This window comes from Mobula hypostoma, chromosome 11 (assembly GCF_963921235.1).
Source record: "Mobula hypostoma chromosome 11, sMobHyp1.1, whole genome shotgun sequence".
Lineage (NCBI taxonomy): Eukaryota > Metazoa > Chordata > Chondrichthyes > Myliobatiformes > Myliobatidae > Mobula > Mobula hypostoma.
In genome coordinates this window covers 24,195,087-24,213,773 of record NC_086107.1, presented here as the reverse complement: position 1 = coordinate 24,213,773, position 18,687 = coordinate 24,195,087, and the positions used below count along the sequence as shown (strand labels likewise).

The 18,687-nt window shown below is 41.0% G+C and overlaps 1 long non-coding RNA gene across 1 annotated transcript in view; it reads left to right on the top strand.

Moving 5' to 3' along the window:
- LOC134354247 (uncharacterized) overlaps positions 1 to 16,009 on the top strand; it is a 63,324-nt gene extending 47,315 nt beyond the window's left edge. The window contains exon 3 of the long non-coding RNA XR_010019745.1: positions 15,853 to 16,009. This is a non-coding gene — a long non-coding RNA (uncharacterized LOC134354247). The remainder of the gene's footprint in view (positions 1 to 15,852) is intronic.
- The last annotated feature ends 2,678 nt before the right edge of the window (positions 16,010 to 18,687 follow it).

Genomic DNA, 18,687 nt, shown 5'->3' with positions numbered 1-18,687 from the left:
TGAGTATATTCGTTGATATGCCAACTCTCTTCAAACTCCTAATGAAGTATAGCTGCTGTCTTGCCTTCTTTATAGCTACATCGATATGTTGGGACCAGGTTAAATCCTCAGAGGTCTTGACGCCCAGGAACTTGAAGTTGCTCACTCCCTCCACTTCTGATCCCTCTGTGAGGATTTGTATGTGTTCCTTCATCTTACCCTTCCTGAAGTCCACAGTCAGCTCTTACGTCTTACTGACGTTGAGTGCCAGGTTGTTGCTGTGGCATCACCCCACTAGTTGGCATATCTCACTCCTGTATGCCCTTCCGTCCTCATCACCACCTGAAATTCTACGAACAATGGTTGTATCGTCAGCAATTAAGATGGTATTTGAGCTATGCCTAACCACAGTCATGTGTATATAGAGAGTAGAGCAGTGGGCTAAGCACACACCCCTGAGGTATGCCAGTGTTGATTGTCAGTGTTGTTATCACCAATCTGTACATATTGTGGTCTTCTGGTTAGGAAGTCAAGCATCCAATTGCAGAGGGAGGTACAGAGGCCCAGGTTCTGCAACTTCTCAATCAGAATTGTGGGAATGATGGTCTTAAATGCTGAGCTACAGTCAATGAACAGCATCCTGACGTAGGTGTTTGTGTTGTCTAGGTGGTCTAAAGCTGTGTGGAGAGCCACTGAGATTGCGTCTGCTGTTGACCTATTTGTGGCGATAGGCAAATTGCAATGGGTCCAGGTCCTTGCTGAGGCAGGAATTCAGTGTAATCTGTTGTTTAATTGAGCTTTCTAGTTTGAAACTTCTTTTTCCTCCCCACTTCAGTTGTAGTGAGAGGAGCTCAGTGAAAGCTGACTTTTCCGCAATCTTATTAAGTTGCTTAACAGGTTGATGGTTAATCTTGCTGCTTTTGAACAGAGTGGGTTATTTTGAACTATCACTCCAAGGAGCACTTCATTTCAATTCAGTGATGGCTTTCAGTATATTAAAGCCGCAATAACCACAGAAAAGTGATCCTTGAAATCAGATTGATGGAATCTTTGCTGAAGCTCAAGACATCCAATGAGATTTAGACAGACATTTCAGGGCATTGCTCAGTTGACAGATGAGATACCACTGTGGATCTTAAAACTACTGAAGAATACCAGCTCAAATTGATCCCTCTTCAAGTTATAGCTCTGATTAAAAAGATATATTAGCTTTCAATATATTGAAAAAGAGATATTAGCTGCCAAGTCCTATCCTAATGAAATCCAAGCTAATTTATAACTTAAATTCATGGTCCTCATTTTAGCTCTGGATCCATTTTAAAATTTGGGTTAATTTTAGAACTCATGCCGACATAAACAAACCATTGCCATATTATTATCTTATTTGTGAGTTCCCACATAATGAGTTGTCCTGAAGTGAATCCAATGCACTTCTGGGATACAATTTTTGGCTGGTTCGCCCGAGGCTTTTTGCTTTTTTTAGAGCACAGTTGCATTCCCTTGTGGTTTCTTGAGTTTCTTAGGTGTTGAATTCAGATATTTCTCAGAAATATGTAGGAGGCAGTCACTAAAGTGCTCAGAATCTTTTCCAGAGATGCACAATCTTCTCCAGAGATGCACCTAAAAGGGGTAAGAGTGAGGAAGGAATTCCTGTTCGTCGACAGTACTGGAAAGATTGCCAAGCACGTTCTGTTAGACATGCAGACAAACCATTGAGGTTTATAGTTACTCTCTTGACAAAGAGGTACAATTTTGGCTTGTAAAATATGGTTTGTTTAATTTGACCATGTGAAGTTAACACAAATTGGTTGTAATCTGATAATTTACTGTAACTTATAAATGTTCGTACGGAGCAGACACAGCAGTGGTTATTGGCTAGTTGAGATAACAAGGAAAGACACCAGCTAGCATTGCATCCCATATGCTATTCAGGGATTTGGTCTAAGTCAGCATGGACTTCCCTATAGTCTCACTGTGCGTCTGTCCTTTCCTACCTGTAGCTACTTCTACTGCTATTTTTGTTATATTAGAATCCCCGCTGTTGTGTGCTTGCTTTCAACGGTAACCTAATTATGAATCAATCGTATCTTTGAGTCCCTTGATACCCAGGATGTGTATCAGTGAATGGAAAGAGAAAAGTTCAGATGTTGAAAATTAGAAATAAAAACAGACAATGGACCCCACTGACCAGGAGTATCTGCGAGATGAAAGAAGTGTTAACGTTTCGGGTCAAAGAACTTCCATGAGAAATGAAAAAGGGAGAAAAAAAAGTTAGATTTAAGGTGCTATAAAGCGGAGGGAGAATACATTGGACAAAGGGAATATCTATGACATGCTGAGGCTATGTGGCTGTATTATTTACATATTTATCTGCTTAATTGATTAATGATACAGAAGGAAACAAAAAGATGTGTAAAAGCTGAGAAACTTAGGTAAGACGTTGCAGTGAATTGAAACCAAAAGGAAAATGCTGGAAATATCCATCTGACAGTGTAATGTGGGTTTGGAACCAGGCAGCTGAAAAGTTTTGTAACACACTCGAAATGCTGGAGGAACTCAGCAGGTTAGGCAGCATCTATAGAGAGGAATAAAGAGTTGACCTTTCAGGCCGAGACCCTTCACCTGGACTGGAAAGGAAGCGGGAAGAAGGCAGAATAAAAAGGCTGGGGGAGGGGAAGGAGGATAGGCTAGAAAGCGATAGGTGAATCCAGCTGAGGGGAAAGGGCATGACTTGGTTTTACTCTCACAGCTGACACCATATGCCCAGCTAACTCTGTACTGTTCTTTGCAAAGGGAGAAGGGATAAACCAAATTACTACAGTTTAGATGGTTTAACTATTATGGCATGCAAGTAATGGAGAAAGTTGAAGAGAAACTTAATCAAGCTGTTTAAAATTAGAAGGGACTGAACCAGAGTAAATAAGAGAGAAAAAAAAACAAATGCCCTTAGTTGAGGGCCTGGATTCAGCATCATTGGTCATAGAATCATAGAGTACTACTACATAGAAATAAACCCTTTGGTCAACCTACTTCATGTCAGCCTAGTCTTTTGCCTAGTCTCTTCTACCTGCATCCAGACCATAGCTGTCCAGACCTCACTCATCCTTGTACCTTCCCAAACTTTTCTTAAATGTTACAACTGAGCCTGCATTTACCACTTCCTCTTGGCAGCTTATTGCATACCTGCACCACGCTCTGAGTGAAGATATTTGTCTTCAGATCCTCCTTGAAAATTTAACTTTTGACCAAAAACCTATGACCTTGAGTTCTAGACTTACCCAACCTGAGGGGGAAAAAGCCTGCATGCATTTACCCTATCTATACCCCTCACAATTGTGTATAGCTCTGTAAGGTCTCCTCTCATCCTCCTGCACTCCAGGGAATAAAATCCTAACCTATTTAACCTTTCCCTATATCTCTCGTGGGAGGATCCTAAAGAGAAAAAGAAAAAAACTCTTTTCAGTCAGAGTTGATAAACATCTGGGTACCGAAACATAATGTTTAGAAAGTGTCTGGAAGTGTACTTGAAGAGCAGAACTTGACTTGTAGTACAATAATATTGCTGCTGGAGGCTAGGATTAGTTGGGCACTTTAACAAAGAAATGATAAATAGGAAGTATCTCAAAGCACTTTACAGAAATGTTATTAAAGATGAAAAAAAAATTTGACTGCAAAATCACCAAAGCGTTACGGGAATAGACTAAAGTTTCTAAAGGGTATCTTCAAAGTGAATAAGAAAGTTAAAGATGGAATTCTGTGGGTCGGTAAATTAATCTTAAAATTGGTAAATTGGTTTATTATTGTCACATGCACTGAGTTACAGTGAAAAGCATTGTTTTACATGACAGCCATACTGACCATTTCATCCCATCAATGCATTGAGCTAGTTCAAGGGAAAACAATAGCACACTGGTAGAATAATATGTTATATAGAAAGTGCAGTTTAGGCAGACAATAAAGTGCAAGGTCGTAACAAAGTCAGATTATGAGTTCAAGAGTTTATTTTAATATACTAAGGGAATGTCCAATAGGGTTATGGCAGCAGGATAGAAGCTGCCCTTGAGCCTAGTGATATATGTGTTCAGGCTTTTCTATCTTCTGGCCAACAGGACAGGACGGTTGAGAGAATTTCTGGGCAGGATAGAGTCTTTGATTATGTTATCAGTTTTACTGAGGCAACAGCAGACAGAGTCCACTGCTTTCCATGATGTGCACAACTCTCTGCTGTTTCTTGTGGTTTTGAGCAGAGCAAATTACCATAGCAACTCGTGATGCGCCTGGATAGGTCCACCTATAAATATTTGGTGACTCTCAATGGGAAAAATCCTAATTTCTTTTGCCTTCTGAGAAGTAGAAGTGCGGGTGAGCTTCTTGGCTGTGGTGTCTACATGATTGGACTAGGGCTGGCTATTGGTGAAGTTTCACTCCTAGGAACTTGAAACTCTCAACCTCAGCACTGTTGATGTAAACAGGAGCATGTGAAACTCCACTCCCCTTCCTGAAGTTAGTGACCTTTAGTTTCGATGACTTTGAGGGAGAGGTTGCTGTCCTGGCAGCATGCCACTAGCCTCTCTATCTCTTTCCTATACTCTAATTCATTGTTAGTTGAGACTAGATCCACTTATGGTGGTATCAGCTGCAAACTCACAGCTAGAACTGGAGCAGTCACAGGTGTATAGGGAGTGAAGTAGGGGGCTGAGGACCCAGCTTTTGGGGGGCATTGGTGTTGTGGATAATTGTGGCATATTATGCCTACTGATTGCATTCTGTTGGTCATGAACTCAAGGATCCAAATAGAAAGGGAGGAGTTGAGTCCCAGGTCGAGAAGTTTGGATATGAGTTTGCTTGGAATTATGGTATTGAAGTACTGGGCTGTAGCTAACAAACAATAGTCTGACATAAGTGCCTTTACTGTCCAGATGCTCCAGAGGTGAGTATAAGGGCCAGGGAATTGGCATCTGCTGTGGACGTGCTTTGGTGGGAGGCAAATTGCAGTGGTTTAAGGTTATTTGGGAGACCAGACAACTGCTAGTGATGGAGTAATTAAACACTCTGGCTGGTCAATAGACAGGACTTAATCACGTGCAAACATCTTGGGGTTTCTTTAGAGGCTGGAGATGATCCCAAGGAGAACACCAAGGTAATGGAGACACTCAGAAATATGCTTGAGAATTTTAAATTGGGGACTTAATTTGATCCTGATCCAGTACGAATTGGAAGGATTGTGTAGTTGGCCTTTCTGGTCTTTTAATAGTTTGCTGAAAACAGAGAAAACAGATATAAGACCATAAGACATAGCAGAATTAGGCCATGGCTGATACATTTCTCCTCTCCTCAGTCCCACTCCAGCCTTCTCCCTATAACCTTTGATGCTGTGTCCAATCAAGAACCTATCAAACTCTGCCTTAAATACACCCAACAACCTGGACATCATAGCTGCCAGTGATAATAAATTCAACAAGTTCACCACACACTGGTGTTACGAGAATACACATAAAATTAAGATGTTTGCTGGCCTGGGCTAGCATCAGTGGCATCAGCAGTTGGTCTGCTACCTGCCCTCAGGGGAAGGAGAGATAAGGAACAATGGAGCAGCGTCTGGAGATGTGTAATGAAGGGATGTGGGAGAGAGAGCTGTCTGGAGCGGCTCCCCCCTTTGAACCCTGAACTGTTTGAAGTGATGGACAGGCGATACCCCAGCAGGGGGATAAAAAGGGACAGGTTCGCTAAGACAGACACACACGCCACCCGAGGTAACGAGACCCTGGAAGCGGTACGCTTCTCACGAGTGGGTGAGAAGTACCAGACAACGACCAGGGTGGAAAGGTACGATCAGCGGGAACCCGGTGTGTGTCCGCCCTTGCCTGGGTGCCGGGTTCACTGCAGAGGATCGACCGCATCTGGAGGAGGGGTCACAGTCGGTGACCTCAGGTGACATCACCAAGGACCCGCCCAAATGCTGTTTGTGAGCCATCCCGCTGGTCTGTGAGTGAAGCAGTGTTCTGAATGATCAGTTGTTCCTATTCTGTCTCTCTTCCCCCACCTTGTCCATCGCCATGGCAACGATTACTGCGAACTGAACTACAAACTGGACTGAACTTTGAGTCATTTTGAAATTGGTCATTTAACCCCTAGACAACGATAGAGCTTGATTGATGCTGTTATCTTAATTCTGTGCACATGTGTGGTTATCATTGTTGAATTGTTGCATTTATTATCCTTTCGATTACTGTGTTGCTTGTTCCTTTAATAAAACTTTCTTAGTTCTAGTACTCCAGACTCCAACTGAGTGATCCATTTCTGCTGGTTTGGCAACCCAGTTACGGGGTACGTAACACTGGCTAAACAAATTACTCCACATCTCTGTTTTAAATGGATGCCCCTCTACTCTGAGGTTGTGCCCTCTTGTCCAAGACTCCCCCACCATGGGAAACATCCTTTCCACATCTACTCTGTCTTGACCTTTCAACATTCGAAAGGTTTCAATGAGATCCCCCCTCATCCTTCTAAATTCCAGTGAGTACACACACAGAGCCATCAAATGTTCCTCGTATGATAATCCTTTCATTCCTGTAATCATCCTTGTGAACCTCCCCTGAACTCTTTCCAAAGCCAGCATATCTTCCCTCAGATGAGGAGCCCAAACCTGTTCACAATACTCAAGGTGCGGCCTCTCCAGTGTCTTATAAAGCCTCAGTATCACATCTCTGCTCTTGTATTTTAGACCTCTTGAAATGAATGCTATCATTGCAGTTGCCTTCCTCACCACCGACTCAAGCTGCAAGTTAACCTTCAGGGTATTCTGCACAAGGATTCCAAAGTCCCTTTGAATCTCTGATTTTTGGATTTTCTCCCCATTTAGAAAATAATCTTCACATTTATTTCTACTATCAAAGTGCATGACTTGGCAACAAGGCCTTCTATTCCATCATCTGAATCATTGATATACAGCATAAAAAGAAGCGGTCCCAACACTGACCCTACGGAAAACCACTAGTCACTGACAGCCAATTAGAAAATGATCCTTTTATTCCCACTCACTGCCTCCTATCAACCAGCCGATACTCTAACCATATCACTAACTTTCATGTAATACCTTGGACTCTTATCTTGGTAAGCATCTTCATGGTTGGCACCTTATCAAAGGCCTTCTGAAGGTCCAAATATACAACATCCACTGCATCCCCTTGATCTATCCTACACGTAATCTCAATGAATTCCAATAGGTTCATGAGGCAAGATTTTCCCTTAAGAAAACCATGCTGATTTTGTCCTATCTTGCCCTGTGTCACCAAGTACTCCACAAGCTCATCCTTAAAAATTGAATCCAACATCTTCCCAACCATTGAGATCAGGCTAACTAGTCTATAATTTCCTTTCTGCTGCCTTCCTCCTTTCTTAAAGAGTGGTGTGACATTTGCTATTTTCCAGTCCACTGGCACCATCTCATAGTCCAATGATGTTTGAATGATCATTACTAATGCCTTCACAATCTCTACTGTTACCTCTTTTAGAACCCTATGGTGCAGTTCATCTGGTCCTGTTGACTTATCAACTGTTGGGTTTTTCAGCTTTTTAAGCATCTTCTTCCTAGTAATAGTAACTGCACTCACTTCTCTTCCCTCACACCCTTCAACATCTGGCACACTGCTAGTGTCTTCCACAGTAAAGACTGACGCAAAATACTCATTTAGTTGATCTGCATTCTCCTGGGCCCCCATTATTATTCCTTTGGCCTCATTTTCTAGTGGTCCTATATCCACTCTCATCCTTCTTATTTTTTACATACTTGAAAAAGTTTTACTGTCCATTTTGAAGTTGCTTACTAGCTTGCTCTCATATTTCATTTTTCCCTCCTAATCATTCTTTTAATTGCTCTCCGTAGGATTTTAAAAACTTCCCAAACCTCTGTCTTTTCACTAATTTTTGCTTTGTTGTATGCCTTGTTGAATGTTGTAATGCTTTTACATTAGCTTTGACTTCCCTTGTCAGCTGAGGTTGTAATATTTTGCCTTTTGAGTATTTCTTCATGTTTGGAATACATCTATCCTGTACCTTCCTCATTTTACCCAGAAACTCATGCACTTGCTGCTCTGCTGTCATCCCTGCCAGCATCTCCTTCCAATTTACTTCAACCAACTCCTTTCTTATACAACTGTAATTTCCTTTACTCCACTGAAATACAGACTTTACTTTCTTCCTATCAAATTTCAAGTTGAATTCAATCGTGTTGGCCTCACTGCCTCCTACTGGTTCTTTTACCTTCAGCTCCCTAATCACTTCCGGTTCATTTCATAAACCCAATCCAGTATAGCTGATCCCCTAGTAGGCTCAATGACAAACTGCTCTAAAAAGCCACCTCAGAGGCATTCAACAAATTCACTCTCTTGAGATCCATTTCCAACCTGATTTTCCCAGTTGACCTGCATGTTGAAATTTTGCTTGACTGTCATAACATTGCTCTTTTGACATGCCTTTTCTTTTCCTGTTGTAATCTGTGGTCCACCTCCCTGCTACTGTTGGCTGGCCTGTATATAACTGCCATCAGGGTACCCTTGCTGTTTCTTAACTCAACCCACAAGGATTCAAATCCTTCTGATCCATCTTTCTACTGATTTGTTGCCATTCTTTACCAGCAGATCTTCCCCCGCCCCCCGCCCCGCCTACCTTCTGATCCTTCCGAAACAACGTGCAACCTTGGACATTCAGCATATCCTGCCTTACTGAATAAATTGCTGTGGATGACTTGGGTATTGCAATGTGGATTGGAGCTATTAATTAACATGAACTTAACGTGTTTCAGAGTTTGATTAAATCTTTGTCCTTAAAATTCCATGATTTTCTTTTATCCAATGAGAAGTGTGAAAGAAGGCAGCTTTTCAATCTGGAGGTGTAGATGAAATAAGCCTTTACACAGAAAACAAGGAATTAACTGGAAATGAGTCATAAAGATGCAGTAAAACAGTACGACCTTGATATAAAAAAAATCCAGCGATAAAAAATCTTGATAAAAAAAATCTAAAAATGGCATTTTAAAAGAAGAAAGAAATGTTAAATCAGTAGCATCAAGAGCAAAATAGATTCCAGTTTATTACCACAGATTTGTGTCAAAATGTGTTAGAATGTTTTTACTACAAAAATTGGAAAATGCTGCTGAAATAAATCCACATATAAATAAGTAATTTTAATAACTTTTAAACATATTATTGGGAATAAAGGTCATATACACAAAATTAAGTTAGAAGTTGAAATATCAACATTTTCAAAGTAAAACATATAATCTTTACCCTTGTTAAAGGCTACAGAGCTACTTTTAAAAAAAGCCTTTTAGGTCCAGAGTTATTCCCAAACAATGATTATGGTTTAGAACTATATAATATCTCAGTCACATCTTGTTCTACATTTCTTATTTCACAGAAATGTTATTTCTTATTAATTCGCTGATCATCGAAATAGAATCTACACTGAATGAGGCCATTTGGCTCATCAAATCTGTGCTGGGCTGAAAAAAATATTTTCACTTCATCATTAGCAGGCCATGACTCTTTAAGTACACACACACACCCAGATATTTAATGTATCACTGCCCTTAACTTCCTTTCAGGCAGTGAGTACCAGATTCAGATTGACTTCTGCATGGAAAGATTTTTCTCTTGACGTTTTTAGTTCTTCTACCTGTTCTGCTAAGTTTATCCATCCAGGTTTTGACCACTCTATCAAGGAAAATAGATCTTTCCTATTTACTCCATTTCAGGTCCAGCCTTTGTTCAACTTTCTCTGTTCCATAATAATCATAAATTACAGGTTTCCCCCGCCATCCGAAGGTAGAGCGTTCCTATGAAATGGTTCGTAAGCCGGAATGTCGTAAAGCGAAGAAGCAATTACCATTTATTTATATGGGAAAAATTTGTGAGCGTTCACAGACCCAAAAATAACCTACAAAATCATGCCAAATAACACATAAAACCTAAAATAACGGTAACATATAGTAAAAGCAGGAATGATATGATGAATACACAGCCTATATAAAGTAGAAATACTTTTCCACAGTAATTACCTGCAGTGTTCTGCATAGCGAAAATCTCACGCAAGCACTCTCGGCAAAAACTCGGCGCAAGCGCTCTCCAGCAACCTTTTAGCTATGAAGCTGCCAAATCATACCAAATAACACGTAAAAATACACAGCCGATATAAAGTAGAAATAATGTATGTACAGAGTAGTATCACTTACCGGAATTGGGACAGCGTCGAGCACACTGATGATGGTGTGTTTGGCTGAGTCGTCGGAGGTTGGGGTGGTGCAGTGGCCCCCACCATCCGGGCAGTGAACCGATACCGATCCGTGAAGCATGCAGCGGTCCAGCGGTAGCTGGGACGCATCCAGCACATCTTTAAGAAAAAAGGTGAAATAAACAAGCTAATTAATTAGGTGCTGCCCAGCACGTAATTGTTGGCCCAGATCAGAGGCGACACAATCGGCAATCGTCTATGATCTGGGCCGACATTTTCGTGCCGGGTGGCACCTAATTAATTAGCTTGTTTATTTCGGCTTTTTTTCTTAAAGATGTGCTGGGTGCCTCCCGGCTACCACTGCATTCATCGCGGATCGGTAACTGTCCGCGGCCCGAGGTTTGGGGTGGTGGGACACTGGGGTGTCATCTCGTCGTCTGTTTCCATTATGGTACGCAGGTCACCTTCTTCTATGTCTGCCTGCCTTGATGTTGAAGGTCGAGGTTCGTCATCTGCTGAAGGCTGATGTGGACGGCTTGCTTGACTGCTTAGCCTTGTGCATTTTTAGATCATACAGTTCTTTGTAAGCGCTCAAACCATCCTGCAAATATGCCCTAAACCAATGTACCCTTTCAAATTGAAGTCGTACTTTATCATTGCAGCGAAAATCTCACGCAGTTGCCCCTCGTTCAGTTCCTGCACGACTTCACTTTCGGTCTGTTCACTACTGCATTCAGCTTTGATTGTTATCCTTTCCTCTTGCAATTGCATCAGCTCTTCATCTATCAGTTCTTGGTCATGAGATGCCAAAACCTCTTCAACATCATCTTCGTCAACTTTCACAAGCCAAACTCACATTGTCCTTGCTTCATTCACCATGATCGAGACCTTAATTATGTATAGTTTTACACTAAGTGTAACACCCTTATGAGCTCTTTCAGGCTTTTTCAATACCTTAGAACTCATCTTGCAAACGGCTGCTCACAGGCACGTGTTTAAGCAATGCCGGCGAGAATGCAGTTCCTGGGGAGGAGCTTGGCTGCTCAGGGTGCACGCTGCCTTTTATCGCGCGCTGCTTTTTCCGCGCGCTGCCTTTCTTTGTAACAGTGAAAACACCTTCTGTTAGCGAAAACAAGTAACTAATGTAGGTCTTCTGTAACTGTAAGGTTTGGTAAAGCGAATGTTCGAAAAGTGGGGGACACCTGTATCCAATCTGTTATCATGTTTGTCAATGACCCTGGGCAAGGCTACAGTATCGGAGTCTGAGGATAAGGCTCCATTGTTACAGATTCCAGATTCCTGCATTTAACTGTACCTATATGTCCTCTGAGATTTCTTCCGTTATAAAGGCGGCCGCTAATAGCCTTTTCTCTAATACCCAACCCCAACTTCACACCATTAAGTTATAGGATACATCTTAGTATACACATCAACTGGATTTGATACCATTTCGGTGTGATGCTGGGTTTTTAAAAGGTTGTTGAACGTCTTGGACATTTAAAAAATTTTGTTGTTAAACCGAATGGTTTTACAAGTATTTTCATATATTCGGATATTTATCTTCTACGATTAATAAATAACTGCCAGATGTGGAAACGCCTTTGCCACCAGATAAAGCCTTGGCTAACTGCTCACAGTTAAACTTGACTTTTACTGGCTATCTTTCACCATATATCCTGTTTTCACTCTTTGGAATCCCTCTAGCTTACATTTTTGGAAAGATTTATAATCTAGACTTTATTGGTTGGAAAAGACAAAATGTTTCCTTTTCTTAAGGTTGTATTTGTGGTGTAAAATCATTCCAGTAATGAGTTTGTGCCAAGAAATCAGGCACTTGCTGGTGTAACAAAACGTGAATGTCATTGAGTTGTACAGGATTTTGATTGATTGGGTAGAAACTGAAGGTGTTGCTTGCATGATCTGGAAAGATTAGGACTAGGGAGTACAGGATCAGGATAAGGTGGTCAGCCATTTGGGTACCAGCTGAAGGGAAAAGTCTTCATGGAGTGGACTGAATATCCTTGGAAATTTGAACTTCAGATGGTTTAATCATTAAATATGTTCAAATCTGAAACATGGCTGATATTTAACACCGAGCGAATGAATGGATTGGGGGACTAGTGACAAACTGGATGAGGCATAATATCAAACATGATCTAATTGAAAGGCTGTACATCCTGCTCCAACTTCTAAATTTTGCAATTTTATGTTTTACTGGCAATACTCATCTTTTTATAAGTCTCATTTCAAACAACCGTCCATCGAGTATGTACTGTATGTGTTGATTTATTTTTTCAAAGTTCATTTTCAGAGTTTGAAGTACATTTATTATCAAAATATGTATACAATCTTGAGATTTGTCTCCTTACAGGCAGCCACAAAATTAAAACTCATTTAAAAAGAAAACCATCAAATACACAATGTGCAAAAAAAAGAACAAATTGAGCAAACAATAAAAAGTAAACAAATAATATTCGGAACTAAAGTTCATGAAAGTGAGTTCACAGTCACGAAGTCAATCCCAAATTTTCTAGAAGTCTGTTGCTCTGCAGTCCCAGTTCAGCACAGAGACAATAACACCTCACAGAGCAGCAAGCTGAACATTGGCCCGTCCCTTGCTTTCAGCCCTGACGTGCTGACCTTTTCAATCTGACCTGGCATTTAACTTGGCCAAACCTTAGCTCATTCCTCATTCTCGGACCTGGTCCCTGTCCCTTTGATACACTCTCAGGCTTCCTTGATTCAATGCTTCCTGAACTTTACAATCTGGTCCAGCACTTAACTTGGTCAAACATTGGCTTGTTCCTTGTTCTTGGGTGTGAGACCCTCTGCCTTGCCTTGGTTCACTTAGCTGTGGATCTTCCACTTCAAATTGGCCCCAAGTCCACTCCAGCAATGGCCAGACATTGGCCTGTTCCTCAATCTTGGGCCCTAGCCCCTCTGTCTTGATTTGGCCATACACACCACATCGCAACTATCCTGCACCTTCGAGACTTCAAGTTCAATTGTCATTCAACCATACATAAATACCCATGAATACAGCCAATCAAAACAGTGTTACTCTGGGGCCAAGGTGCAAAGTACAGTGCCAACAGTCACAAGAAGTACAAGGCACATAACGCACATATAAGATAGCAAGCACGTATAAGATATCCGTGAAATACAGCCACACAAAAATTAAATAATCCAAGACACTGGGTTCCTGAATGTTGCAGCAGTCTGCAGTGGAACACAATACAGCTTTTCATTTACTAAGTGAACACTGGGGGCAGCATCGACTTCAGTTTGGACGCTGTGCCACAGTGCCTCTGGTGGAGTGCAACACCTCCTCCTGGGCGCCTGTAAACAGGTGACACCACGGCTTGAGGTCTAGTTGTTGCCATGACCAAGACCACACAACTCCCCCTCCATCTGCCCCTGCAATCCGCCCATAAGTCAATGAATTGGACTTGCAGATTTCTACATTAACAATGTCGAACAAGGTCTTGCGATCACAAGAAAAGTGACTAAGATGATCATTCACTGTTAGACTGCACTTTATGAACCAATTTGTCTGATGAAGGCAGCAACCTGATCTGAACAACCTCCTCCAGTTTCTCCACCAACAAATAACCCACTAATGGAGTAGATCTGCAGTACTCCTAAGTTCTTAATGTCCAGCAGGATCTTGTGATTGCAAAAAATAGGTTTATAAAAGACAATAGCACCTCTGGCCAACCCTGTAGAAGCTATTGCTGTCAAACAAGCTGCCAAATAACTGGAATTTCATTTCATCCTGTAAAAATGCCAGGTCATATAGGCAGTTCAAAATTTCAACTCCGATGGGTAAGTTATGGACTATTGATTGCAATAATGGTTTCCCAGAAAAAGTGTGAGTAATAAAGTAGTAGTTTTGTTTGCTTCCAGTAATTTGTTGCTGTATTTCACCAGCGTCATCTTAAACTGGAACTAGTTTATTTAGAGAATTACTTAGAGCAGTGATCACCAACCACCGGGCTGCGGACCGGTACCGGGCCGCAAAGCGTGAGCTACTGGGCCGTGAAGAAACGATATGAGTCAGCTGCACCTTTCCTCATTCCCTGTCACGCACTGTTGAACTTGAACATAGGGTTGCCAACTGTCCCATATTTGCCGGGACATCCCATATATTAGGCTAAATTGGTTTGTCCCATATGGGACCGCCCTTATCCCGTATTTCCCCTGCCAAGGTAGAGCGTACCTATGAAACCTTTCGTGCCGAAATGATGTAAAGTGAAGAAGCAATTACCCTTAATTTATATGGGAAAAATTTTTGAGCGTTCCCAGAACTAAAAAATAACCTACCAAATCATACCAAATAACACATAAAACCTAAAATAACACTAACATATAGTAAAAGCAGGAATGATATGATAAATACACAGCCTATATAAAGTAGGAATAATGTATGTACAGTGTAGTTGGGAAGATTAAGCCAAAACCAATATGTGGAAAAAATTGGCACGTACGCGCATGCGCACGTCATGCATACGCACACAGGTGCCCCTGCAAGGATTCATGGTCATGGTAGTCTTTCTCGGGTAAACACAAGTGTCCCTTCAACACACAGAAAAAATGCTGGTGGAACGCAGCAGGCCAGGCAGCATCTATAGGAAGGGGTACAATCGACGTTTCGGGTCGGGACCCTTCGTCAGGATTTGACTGCTACTTTTGTCCCTTATTTGGGAGTGAGAAAGTTGGCAATCCTAACTGTAAAAGACATGTTGAGGTGAGTTTAACCCTACTTGAACACCCACCCCCATCCCCCACGGTCGGCCGATCCGGCAAGAATATTTTCAATATTAAACTGGTCCGCGGTGCCAAAAAGGTTGGGGACCCCTGACTTAGAGATACAGCACAGAACAGGTCCTTTCAGTCCAAAGAGCCACGTTGCTGGCATCCTGCCAATTTAACCTTAGCCTTATCACAGAACAACTTACAATGACCAATTAACCTACCATCTGGTACGTCTTTGGACTAGGAGGAAAGCAGAGCACTCGGAGGAAACCCACGTGGTCACAGAGAGAATGTGTAGACTTTGTACAGACTTTACAGACAGCGCTGGAACTAAACTCCAAACTCTGTGCCCTGACCTGTAATAGTATCATGCTAGCTGCTATGCTACCGTGGTATCCAATAGACTTCATGATATCACTATACCCTTTGAATATACTTCTTAATATGATACATTATGCTGTCTCTCTTACTTTTATTAAGTTAATCTTATTTCCACCAAAAATATATAAAATATTTCCAGTAATAGTTCTTCATAAATTATTGAAAAACTGTCCTGAGATTTTAATGCATTTCTAAACTATAATCATTATTTAACAGCTTTTCTGGACCCAAATTCAGTAGATATAAATTATTTTATATAAACATTACAAGCTGCATGCACTGATTGAACACCCTCTTAATCTAGACTCAGATGTATTGCAATTTAATATAGAGCAGTTTAATATCTGATGTCATAAAGAAAACTTCATTTAAACATTCTGTAAGTCCCTTTCACATTTATAAACATATTTCTTGCATGATTGTTGAAGTTACTCCAGTAATGGGATCCTACTGTTGGTTTTAACAACCTCTTCCCAGATTGTTGTCTAATGTTCATCTTTTTTTCAGAACCATGCATACGCTTGAAACCTTGGGTTGCTAAGAGGCTGCGTCAGAGCTGTAACTTGGCAGGAATAATCAATATTAAGAACTGGAAAAATCCACCTCAGATGAATGTGAACCGTTGCTGAAAGGACATCATGAAGCTGCAGACTACAAGGGGCTTAGAAACAAATTCAGAGGCAAGTGGATTTAATATAACAAGAGCTACGGGCCTTGCTACAAACATAAACAACTACTAACATAACCAATACTAATCTTATTCTAGCTTCACTTACAACATGCCCATCCACAGAGCACTAATTTCCATTATAAAACTACACACTTTGAATATACATTTGTATTTCAACACACTCTGATTCAATTACTGTTACGTTTTTTAACATCATACCTTAAAACTGAATGAAAGCAAAAACACAGAGCCAGTAATAACTTGTCTTAATTTTGTTTCTACATTTGATGTATGACATGATGACGTATGACGATATGCCATTCATGTACTTCTACATGTAACCTGTAATGAATTATTAACGCAATCAAGAATGCTTAATCAAACAATATATTTAAAATTTTACTCAAATATTACTGAAATATTAAATTATTAAATCACAATACTCCTCCCAGCTTAGCTGTAAAACGGGGTTCTGAAGAAGGGTCTTGGCCCGAAACTTTCATTTCTATAGATACTGCCTGACCTGCTGAGTTCACTCAGCATTTTGTGAGTGTTTTATCTAATACCACTACTATATGAACATCCACAGCATAGTAAATTTTAAATTGTCCCATTCAGCCTAAAGATTTGATCATTGAGGGGGATTTCTTACTCTTATAGGATAAAGCAGGAGAGATATGTGACTATGAAAACAATCTCAGGTCCTGGGGACTCTTCCATAGTAGTTGGAGGAGTGGACTCGACTCTGGGACCACATGAAATGGCTCTGACAACTCTGAACACCTAACCTCCGGATGAGTTAACATCTCAAACAGTGCATGACTTCGAGCCATGCTTTCAGTTTGATCATGTGACTAGCTCCTCCAACACTTTAGCTCTAAGCTCAGATGGTGCAACATCTCTCAATCCCTACATAAGGCAAGCCCTGTCAAGGGCAACTTCATCCTGCCTCTGCTAAAAATGGGGGAACTAGAATTTCTGCTACACATTCCAGCCATTTTGGGTTGTCATGTCATGTGGTGTTTTTTCTGGTTTCCATTTGTATCATCTCTGCCATAATTAAGACTTTCAATTTGTATTAGGGAGAATATGTTAAGAGGATTTTCCTCCTTTTCAAAAAAATTTCCAGGTATTTCCTTTTCCAAGAGTGAATGGGACAATCCATCAGCATTCCCATGATTAGTCATCCTCTTCAATTGGATCTTGTATTTGTGTCCTCCAAGGTACGGAGCTCATCTCTACATTTGTGCTGCTGCAGTTAGTGGAACACACTTCTGTGGATTGAAGATGGACACTAGTGGCTGATGATCAGTAATGAGGGTAAACTCTCTCCCATCGAAGTACTAGTTGAAACATTTTACACACCAAACCAGTCTCAAGGCCTCTCTGTTGATCTGTGTGTAATTTCTTTCTGCAGTAGCAAGCAAAGGCTATGGGATGTTCACTTCCATCACTCTTAGTACTGTATGTAACATGACTACACCTACAGTATATCATAAGCCAAAGCATCACAGGCACTTCACTGGACAATGTGGACCATAATGGATGAGTGCAGTGTCAAACATCACCATTTCAATTGTCTTTAGTAAAGCCGCCTCACATTGATTTGCCCATTGCCATTTCTTCCCAATCTGTAGTAATGAGTTCAAGGGGTGGAGGACAGTAGCCAGGTTTGGTAGGAACCCGTTATAGTAATTGACACATCTTAAAAGGAATGGCAACTATGGCATATACTATGGCTTTGGGACAGGCACCACTGCTCGCTGAAATATTCTCGGCAGACTTGTGTAAATCTTGTGCGCCAATGGTGTGACTACTCTAAGTGATGCTTGGTTTAAAGAATTCACACTTGTTGAATTATACCCTGCACCCATAATCTTCTGATGTTTTAAACACTTCCTTTGAGATTTTTGAGATGCTCTTTGTCATCCAGGTAACACTGAGTGCTTGGGCAACTTGGTCCTTAGCTTTCTGCCAGAGTGCAGGTGCAGATGCAACTCCAAAAATAAGACTATTATTACAACACATCCCTTTGTGAGTGATTATGGTGAGAAACACTTAGAACACTTCTTCCATTTCCATCTGCTAAGCCAGCTAAGCCTATTTTGCTGAAGTGTTTCCCTCTAGAAAGGTTTGCAAAGATATCCTCTATCCTGGGAAGAGGGTATTAATCTACTTGCAGTGTAGGGTTGATGGTGACCTTAAAATCAACACACGTCCTGACAGATCCATTCTTCAGGGTTACTAGGACCACTGGCATTGCCCATGGGCTTCACTCAAACTTGGAAAGAATTCCTTCAGCCTCTATGTGATCTAGCTCATTGGCTGCTTCATCATGGATTCTGTTGATACAGCTATTTCAACTGCTCTTTTAAATGTAAGTAGTGCTTCAGTTAGCATTGTTTTTGAATGACTTTTTGTAAGATTCCACAAACTAAATGACCTATCAATGCATCATTAAGCCCATTACTAAATGGACAATGCCCAGACAATCTCTTCAATTCAGCCACATGTGCTGAAATGGATTCCCCTTCCTTTTAATTCCACTTATGAAACCTAATTTGTTCTGCAATCAACAGTAGTTTCCCTTCTAAATATTCCTGCATTTATTTCACAATATCAGCAAAACTCTATTTGACTGGGTTGGGGTTGGTTAGAGTATTTAAACTTCT